The sequence below is a fragment of the Dreissena polymorpha genome, chromosome 1 (genome assembly GCF_020536995.1).
Source record: "Dreissena polymorpha isolate Duluth1 chromosome 1, UMN_Dpol_1.0, whole genome shotgun sequence".
Lineage (NCBI taxonomy): Eukaryota > Metazoa > Mollusca > Bivalvia > Myida > Dreissenidae > Dreissena > Dreissena polymorpha.
In genome coordinates, this window is record NC_068355.1 from 34493826 (window position 1) to 34505051 (window position 11226).

Here is an 11226-nt window from a genome sequence, read left to right on the forward strand (position 1 = left end):
TAATGTGATCGTCAATAATGTTGACATTAGTTAATAAGTTGAAATTTAAATCTAGTAGTCACCGCGAATCACTGCGATTGCCCTATCGCGGTGTTTCGCGATGATTCTACAGCTGATCTTTATCGCGAGATGGTCGCAGTGAAGTCACAGCGGAATCACCGCGAATCACCCATAGAGTGTTATCGCGGCGAATCACCGCGATGTGTCACATTGGCCCAAACGCGGTGATGTGAGATTTAGGCAAATACAATTACGGGTCACGTAGTGTACTTAGGATCCCCTATTGTAATGACAAAACAATTAACTTGCCATATTTGATCAAGAGTCTCACATACAAATCTTAACACAATTCAAGATACAATATACGTACTGTGAGTTAGTGTTGAACTTCTGAAGTGTCTGTCTTCTCTTGACAATTGATACATCGGCTGTTTCAATGAAATAATGTGGGTTTAAATATATGATATGTGCTTAAATAAATATGCTGTGTGCTTGCCATATTATCCTGTATGTTTTGTTTGGTATGCTGTGCGTTTGTTTTGGTATGCTGTGTGTTTGTGATGGTATTCTGTGTGTTTGTGATGGTATAGTGTGTGTTTGTGATGGTACGTATCCTGTGAGTTTGTGATGGTATGCTGTGTGTTTTTGATGGTATGCTGTGTTTGTGATGGTATGCTGTGTGTATGTGATTTTCATCTTGAAACAATTGAAACGACTAAATTTAATGTAAAGAATATTGGTCCTGACTAAAAGACATGTAAAAAATATTGGTACTGACAAATAGAAATGTAAAAATATTGAACCTGACTGAAAGAAATGTAAAATTTATTGGTTCATTCATGGATAACCATATGATATTAATAAAATAATAAAGCATTTGAAATTATTTTCCTCAACAATCTGGAAAATAGGTTGAGCAGCATTTATATTTTGCTTTTAAATACTTAAGCCTGCTAAGCTATGTTGTAGTGCATTAGGTTCAAGAGGTCCCTGCTTCGAATTCACGGTATTTTTAATCAACTTTACTTTCTTGCTATAATAATTAGTAAAGAACATTCAAAACATTATACATGTTATAGATTTGCTTCTCAACATATTGAATGACATCTTCCAAAAATTAAAAATCTGTTAACTGTGAATGATTCCCTTTAATAACGAAAATAGTACTTAGAATCACCCATTTACAAATTGTGGGCGCAGCTCGTGACTTCCATGGCTTAGTATCATGAATGTGAATATTTTTACTCAACGTTGAGTTTTATTTCAACTTTTGAAATGAGTGTAAACATCTTGCTTAAGTAAATGTTTGTGAAATGTGTTAAGCTTTGATTCTGACTCAACAGGGACCTATACAACCAAAGGGATGCGCAACTTAAATGATCCGAAGAACCGCAAAACAGAAACGAGACTTGCGACCCAACAAGACTTCGCGCATAAAGGCATTATTTCACAGCAGCCATTTTGACAGTCCGAGACCATTTCATCTACTGAATGTAATAACTAGGATAACTGACATTTTGTGAATAATTGTTCAGGAATGCATATTTTCAGACATTTTCCAAAATACAGTAAGAGCACTTACGTTATTTTTTGCGCTCAAAATATTTCAGTGTTGAAATTATGGTAACTGCTCCTTTCTTAATTTTTTTTTTGTTTTAAAAAAGACATATTAATTTGGAGTTTTGTTTCGTTTTTCAAGTGTTATTATAATACTAATCAGAAAATTTGAATACAGAAAAATGTTTATATTTAAAAAAAAAATTTTTTGCTTCTCTTGAAAATTTAACAAAATGTCAGTTATGCTACTTTTTACATTCAGAAAATGACATGTGTTTGTTAAGTCAATTTCGAAAATTTGATAAAAACATTATTTTTACCAAAAAGGTTGACTTAATATTTTAACAGTTGATGTATGTCATCTAAATAAACACAAAAATGGAAAAAAGTAAAAATGTATAAAATGTCAGTTACATGACTCATTACATTCAGTAGGCGATTTGTATTGACATAGATAGCATTATTCTGATTTTATCTTTATAAAAATCGGTTTAGTTACAAAACTTAACTAGAAATGGCGCGGCAGAGGCCGACGTGTATCCCCACGCCGCATGTTTGACTCAGGGGGCACCCCAGGGTTGGTTATGTGGCCATGCATAATTGAGATTGACGGTATTGTCATAAGAGATGTTCAGTATCAATTGGAAGTGAATCGGTGTAGAAATGAAGAAGTTAATGTAAAACAACGGCTGTTTGTAAAACATGCATGTCCCCCATAAGGGCTGTCAGTTGTAGTGGCAGACATTGTGTGAATATGTTTTTTGTCACTGTAACCTTGACCTTTGACCTAGTGACATTATCATCCTGAAGCCATTTTCCTGTTTCGAGTCACTGTTACCTTGACCTTTGACCTAGTGACCTGAAAATCAACAGGGGTCATCTGCCAGTGATGATCAATGTTCCTATGAAGTTTCATGATCCTAGGCGTAAGCATTCTTGAGTTATCATCCAGAAACTATTTTAATGTTATGAGTCACTGTGACCTCAACCTTTGACAGATTGACCTGAAAGTCAATAGGGGTCATCCGCCTGAGTGATGATCAATCTTCCTATGAAGTTTCATGATCCTAGGTGTAAGCATTATTGATTTATCATCCGGAAACCATTTTACTGTTTAGAGTCACTGTGACCTTGACCTTTGACCTAGTGACCTGAAAATCAATAGGGGTCATCTGTCATGATCAATGTTCCTATGAAGTTTCATGATCCTAGGCGTAGGCATTCTTCAGTTATCATCCGGAAACCATTTTTCTATTTCGAGTCACTGTGACATTGACGTTTGACCTAGTGACCTGAAAATCAATTGGGGTCATCTACCAGTCATGATAAATGTACCTATGAAGTTTCATGATCCTAGGCCTAAGCGTTCTTCAGTTATCATCCGGAAACCATCTGGTGGACGGACCGACGGACCGACATGAGCAAAACAATATACCCCCCCTCTTCTTCGAAGGGGGGCAAAATAACATATAACAAGAGATGTGTTTGCCAGAAACACAATTCCCTCTCCTGCGCCGCTTTGATTTTTTTTTTTTAAATTATCATTTGGCAGGTTTATTACTTACCTCCCTTTAAAGTTTATTACTTTCCTTGGATATGGTATTTTGACCTTTTGAGTTTTTCAGAAACACAATGACCCTTCCTGCGCCGCTTTCATTTATTTAAATTGTTTATATATCATTTGGAAGGTTCACTACTTACCTCCCTGTAAAGCTTGTTACTTACCTTGGATTCGTTTTTTGACATTTGAACTTGAAGGATGACCTTGACCATCACTCAAAATGTGCAGCTCCATGAGATACACATGCATGCCAAATATCAAATTGCTATCTTCAATATTGAAAAAGTAATGGCCATTGCACCATACTGGGGGCATACAAATGAGTGTAAATCTCTTATCCGGCCCCAACCAAATCCCCCATAACTTTGACCCAGGGGTCAGATCAAAGTTCCATATAGTGCAGGGTCGCACATAATGCTCATAGCTACCATGTGTGTAAGTTTCAAGGTTCTAGTGCTTATAGTGTAGGAGGAGATATTGGCCAGGACGGACAGACAGACAGACAGCGGAGATAACCACAAAATCCCCACGCTTTTAAAAAAGCGTGGGGATAATAAAAACATTGTGAGACAAACTGTGATAAACATTTTGACCGCAAAAGACATATGCTTGCTCCAGTCATTATTTCTTAATTATGTAGCCATATGGAGGGAGTATTTTAATAAACTTGTCAAAACAAGCTCCACATTTAATTTATAATCTTGGCGTTTGTCAAAATTTTACACTTACCTTCTATGTGTTCAATGCACTTTTATATGTTTTGCTTTTGAAAACATTGCTTATTTTATATATCAGATATGATAAAATTTCAATACACTTGTTTACACTTCCATAATCTGATTAACGTATGTCATGGCTTTTTTTTAAAAGGCTCGGTCAAATCAAGCTCTACACTATTCATGAAGGTATCCTTACCAACGTACTATTTCAGTGCATTGCGTGATGACAATTTTATTTACATCATTTGCAAATTCATAATTTTGTATAATAGCTCGGAGAAAATACAATTTTAGCCATTTTTTTTATTTTGTAACCGCTATCAATGTGATCAACATGTCGCAGCTTTTTTCGAAAGGCTCAGTCAATACTAGCTCTATATTATTCATGCTGGTATCTTTAAAAACGTTACATTTCAATCAATTGTGTGCTGCAAATTGAATTTTCATTATTTGCAAATTCATAATTTTGTATTAGCTCAAAGATAATACAATTTTAGTCATTTTGATTTGTTTAACCACTATCAGCTGAACAAAGAGAGGCAATTTTACCACTTGTTTGCATATGTCAGTGGTCTTTTTTATATAAGGATCTGTTATTAAAAGCTCTACCTTCAATACTTAGTCTTATTATTTACACCTTAATCATCATTAGTGCTGCAACAATACGCCAAAAACCGTATTGCAATATATTGTCAGTTTAAAAACCCGTATTGCAATATATTGCAATATATTGCTAACTTATAACTTGTACTAAGTGCGAGAACAAATTGGATGTTCCGTCGCTACATTTGACACAATCATTACACCGCTTACAATATCCTACCCCTTCCTCCATCTCATTCGTTTCTCTCTTCCTTTTAAGACTAAATATTCCCAAACAGCACTATTTCCCTTGGAATTCTCTATAAAGTCAAACTCGGCGTTTGTTTCGTCTGCCATCTTGAGAACTATTATAAAAGCCGACAAAAAGGATAATAACCTTAAAGAGAATTGTGGATGTTGTAACTTATCCGAATGCTGTTACGTAATTTTTTTTTGTCATTATTACTTCTGTTTATGATAACATCAATTTACATTTTTATCATGTAATTAATTGTTTTTTTTCCTATTTCCATAAGCTTCTTCTTAAATTTAACAGTATGACATGCAAATGCAGTTCTTGCGGACTCCCTTGTTACAACGCTACTCTGTAAAATAGACCTTTAAGAATGCTTTTTTTACGTAACAATTTATTTTTACTAAACAGTAAAACCGATTTGTTTTGTTCACCTTGATATCATTATTTCGGATGGATCTTCTGGCCGAAATGTGGATGAATTTTTGTAGAATGTTCGTACCGGTATGATGAAAATCGCATCGCAATACAATATGAGTATTGCGTATTGCGATACATACCGATATACCGGTATACTGTTGCAGCACTAATCATCATATGTAAATGAAACAATCTCCAACAGTTCTAATGATTCATTTAGATCAGCGTCTCTGCCTTTTTGTGCGTAAGTTGTTTCTAGAAACTCTGTGAGAACTGGATTTTGGGGCCATTTACAAACATGTTAATCAGCTTAATCCGTCAACAATACAGGGGTTTTTTACCTTATATAACAGACGCCGAATATCGGCGTCTTCCCTCAGCAATCTAGGACCGAAAAATTCCCCCAGCGGAAGTTTTTTCCCCTCCATAAAACATTTCAAAACTATTGAATTTTACAACAAATTCGCTCAAAATCGTACAAAACAGTTTAGTACCCGTCCAATTATTTATCCATCTGTACAAGCCATACTGTACCATATAAATTTTACAACAATTATCACCTCCCTTGGCAGATTTACAATAACTTTTCTACTCGCTTTACGTTGTCACCAAAATGTCGCACAACTGGAATAGCTACCAAAAAAAAAGTGCGAATAACTCTGTCATTACATCTACGGATAAAGTCAAGCGAGATTTTTCGCTAATGAACATCATTGCCACAGAGCTCCGTACCTTGGGACAACCAACATTGGACAACCAACATTGGATGCTCTGATGCGTATCAGCAGTTTCCAAGAACTGTCAGGGCCAGGCCAGTTATTGAAAGAGGAGGACATGGAAGCATTAGTGGACATGTTTAAGGGGAAGAAAAACAGGGAAATGCCCCTTTAAAATCGTCTTATGAAATGTAAATTAACCAGAAACATTGATCTATAAAGAAAATAACAGTCTATTTTTTACCCATTTAACAGTAAAAGTAATACTCTTAACATTTTCCCCCATAAGGAAAAAACGCGCACAATATTTCCCACAATGTGGAAAATCGCGCGTAAAATTTCCCCCATGCAAGAGCTAAAGGCCCCATCCCTGCAACATGACCTGAAATTGTTTGATAAGCAGCAAATACTCATGTCATATAATAGTCTTTAACAGTAAAAGTTGTTTTATCTATATTATTCTATAAAATAAATTGATTACTTGAGTACTAAGGACAGACAAATGAAGAGACAAAACATGTAAATACTTGTGTAAGGTTCAATTAGCATATTTATCTTTTGTTTCAAGAGCTGTCATTTTGCCTAAATAAATATACTTATATTGCCAAACTTCTGTTTTAAATTCATATTGCTTTATATTTTTAGTGCGCAAAAGAGGGTCGCTTGCTCTTTAGACCAAAAAGTTTGACCCCGCAAAGGAAAATGTCATGACGCTAGCGAAATTTACGCGTAAAAACCTAGGCCATTTCCACATTTAGAACTGATAATGCTTGCAAAACATTGTGGACTTAAAATAGTGCTGACATAAATGGAAGATCATAGCTATTCCAAGGATGCTGATTCAACACCGAAAAATGATTCCTTTCTTTTCCTGAGACGTACCTTGACCATCCCAGCACTAAGATGATGTTACTAAATTCATGTCTACTAGCTATACACTGTAACTCCAATATAACGCGGATGACGGCAATATAACGCAAGCCACGCAACCGCGTTATAAACGGACAGCGTTATAAGTTTTGAGCTAATTTATTGCAGGGGGATATAAAAACAGGTATAGCCTATAATATAGGTCCTGTGTATTGCCATGCTCTGTTGTCATCCGCAAATACTTGCATATAAACCGAATCGAACGATAACGTAATACATACCGCTTTTCTAATGTGCACATGCATCCGATAATCCAATATAATTACAACATCAATTACGAAAAAAATAATCTTTAACATTTATGACGAGAAATATGAGATTCATAAGCACATTCATATGCCGACGCCAATTTTCAGAAAAAGAGTACAGTGCATTATGGGACAGAGCTTTAATTGGGCGAGCGACTTTAAATTTAGATTGAATGCAATACGACACATGTACAAAGAAATGTTTTATTGCGTAATACGCGTCATGTAAAAATCGTGCTTTCCGTGGACTTTCTGATAAATGGCAAAAATTAAAGTGAATCTCTGTTAAGTATACTGCGTTAGCACGTAAATAAATCGTTATGATTATTTAATTTATTATTCGTACACGTACAGAAACAACAGAAACATTAAACATTAACAAAGATCTTTTTATTAATCAAGCATGTATAGCATATAATAAACGATAACACTGTCAAAGTTTATACAATACACGATACATACAAAACATTTACAGGTAATTCATCTATTCGCTATGAAATGTGAAATATTCCGTCATCTTTCTCTGCTTGCACGAGTCTCTGGCTGCGCAGTATACTAGTTGTGCACAGCATATTTCACAGCCTCTCCTTTCATATGGACAAACTGCAATCAAATCAAAGTAAAAATGTTTTAATCGTTTTGAATAACTTTAATTTGATAATTATTCTACTTGCACTTTCCTTATTGAAAATAGCGCACTGAGCCGCTCTGATAGAGAATACATGTAATAAACACTGACTCGCAAGTTTTCACACCTTTATTGACCTTTATTGACATTACACAAGAGATTAACACCAGTTAGCTTTCTCGTGTCGTTTAACTTCTAATCGATTAAAATCGATTAAAATCGGTTAAACGGATGGATCAAGCAAGCAGGCTGTGATCGCCGCCATCTTTGAATTTTCTGAAAATACATGAAGATGCATAACATTGGTTTGAATCAGAAATGGAAGGTTGGAGAAAAAACGGGATCCAAGGACCCCCCCGTGTTATATTGGACACAGCGTTATAACGGACCGCACTATATTGGAGTTACAGTGTAACAGTTGCGACAACAAACTTCACAAACATTCAAGCTTGCTGAAGACCGAAGACAAAAGAAAATTCAATCTGAATTAGTTGTAAATATTCAATAGATTCAATCAAACTGTTGTATTTTTTCACAAATGAACACATTCCAGCACTAAATATCTCTGCTTAACTCAAATGTGACTTTTAGATCTTTGATCATGTTAATCAAAAATGTGTTCCCAGAACTCTTCATAAATATAAACTTTCCAAATTGTTTTTAAACAAGTCAATTTGGTATTTAATTGTAATTAGCTTTTTGTGTATTGCTGTAGGCTTTGAATAAATCTACTAAATCTACTTCATCACCATGTCAGCAGGAAGTTCCGAACCTTAGTCTTTTATCATTGAAATAATAAATAGAAAATTGTTAGTCATATTATTAAGTTCTATTTCACATTGCAAATAGTTACTTGTGCACATTCTTGTTCAAAAATGTGATTTTTTCACATGCTATTGAGTTATTAAAATATTTTCTCTAACTTAATTGATAAAACAATGAATGCTCATTACACTTAGTAACATGAATGCATTGTTACACATACTCTTAAAATTACCTATCATGCATGTACTAATGTGTATGTTTTAGTGATTTACTGATTTATACTGAGAAATTAAAGATAAACGACTCTTCTGAATTGCCTTGCCTTCAAACTCTGCTGATTTTTGTTCAATACTTGAACACAATATCACGAAAAAACTGTCAGTACTAGTGCTGCAACAATATACCGGTATATCGGTATATATCGCAATAAGCAATTGGCATATTGTATAGGGATACGATTTTCATCATACCGGTATGAAAATTCTACAAAAATTCATCCACATTTCGTCCAGAAATAATGATATCAAGGTAAACAAAAATCGGTGTTTAGTAAAAATAAATTGTTACGTAAAAATAGCATTCTAAAAAGTCTAATATACGGAGTAGCGTTGTTACATGGGAGTCCGCAAGATTTGATTTTGCATGTCATACTGTTAAGTTTAAGATGAAGCTTATGGAAATAGGAAAAAAAAACAATTACATAATAAAAATATAAATTGATGTTATTATAAACAGAAGTAATAATGATAAAAAAAACTACGTAACAGCATTCTGATAAGTTACAAGACCAGCTTTTAAACATTAACAATACTCTTTTGGGTTATTATTCTTCTTGTCGGCTTTTATAATAGTTCTCAAAATGGCAGCCTTTCTCAACAAAATGCTTTGTAAAGCCAAAAAAGAGATAATTGTGTTTATATAATGCATTTTGTAAAAAAGGCAAGAATTCCCAATAGGATATATCTAGAACCTAAACATACAATACAAAGGTTATGTTCATGTAATTAAGTTGGTTTTGGTGATTAGCTGGCGAGTAATAATTCTGGTACAAGTTAGCAATATATTGCAATATATTGCAATACGGGTTTTTGAATAGACAATATATTCAGGTTTTTTTTTAGAAAAAGGGGAAGACACTGGACGCTGGGTAAAAGGGGAAAATCGAGCGCGAAAGAGACATATTTGGGGGAAAAATAAAAACTGTTCATTTCCATGTCTATAACTCGCCTACAGACTTCAGGGTTTTTTTAGAAAAAGAGGCATGTCTCTGACCTTTTTGTTCTTAAACACATGAACAAGTATGATATTAAAGTCAAAGTCCTAAATAAAGTTGCAGGGGTAGATCTAATAATGGGAAATGTTTTCAACTGGGGCCGGGGAACGATTTCAATATTGTGATTTCAATTTCATGATGAATGGGTTGACAATCTAGATCTGCTACAGTATTGGAAGGGAAAGGTGCGGCAGCTGCCGATTGTCTACTTTCACTTTCACAATAATCCGACAGTATTAATTGATGTTGATTACATGTACCTCCGAATCCTGCTGGGTTTCAACGGTTTTTGATGATTCATTCTTAAAAAATGCGTCAACGCAATTAATATTTTCGGAGTCCGAACGATTTATTTTGTTCGTGTATGAACGCCAATTGTGAGACTTTTTTCTGTTTTAACGTTTATACCCATCTTGGCTTTCACATGACCCGGATGAAAACTCGACTGGTTTCCGGTAATTAATTGACAAAACACCCTTCTCGCGCAAGACCGGAATCCAGTAAAATAGTCACATGATTAATACGATTAGTTGCCCGGTTTCCATGACGTAATTTAAGAGCTATATATAGAATCACTGGGATTCCCAGATATGAGTGTTCGTCGGGAGAGAGAGAGAGAGAGAGAGCGAGATCGTTTTACATGGTACAAATTGGATAAGTGTCGACTTCCCAAAAGAAAAAAAACATTTCTTGGAGGGTAAAATATTATATTTTGGTGAAAAATTATATTTTTGGAGGGGAAATGGTAGTTTTAGGGGAACAATTCTGGTAGGGGAAGACGCCAATTATCGGCGTCACTTTCTTAGTAAAAAAAACACCCTGATATTGCAATATGGTTTTTGGCATATTGTTGCAGCACTAGTCAGTACTATCATGGATTTCATGTTCAAAAGAAATCCAACAGAATAATACAATGGCATGCAACACTTCATTTTCTCAGATGATGAAGAACAATATACATTTTAAATACATGTATATGCAATCGACAGGCGTTGATAATGTCGATATTTTACACACAGCAGAGTAACATTTTTAATTAATAAAAAGGCCGGCCTTTGATACATGCACATGCGTGCGATATACAATGGCAATTGAAACCTGAGAAGCAAATGGTATTGTAACTCGTCAACCCATCCGGTAATTGGGTTCCGTTTAGCAAACTGCATGTTAAAGACGGCCGAGTTGATATTTCTCACAACAATTTGGTTTTCTCAACTGACCAGAATTGATCAGTATTCGTCTGATACATTCTAAAGCTTAACTCTTCCATACTGATTTTTGCAAAAACTGTACCAAAAAATGCCAAAAGCATAAAAAAAATACGAAACCTTATCATGTACATAGCGGAATCCTCAAGACTATTATTAACCTGTGACGTATGCACGCTTTGGGTCACGTGAGCGCCAATATCACTTGATTTCCACTTCCGCGCTTTTCAAAACAATGAAGATACAACACACGAATTATGTCGACGAACAGCCCTAGCAAAGTGCGCAGGTTTTTTTTTCCACTTTTTGGGAAGATAGCCCATGGCTTTGGAATTGGGAATTTTATCGGCATTTTCATGAAATTGG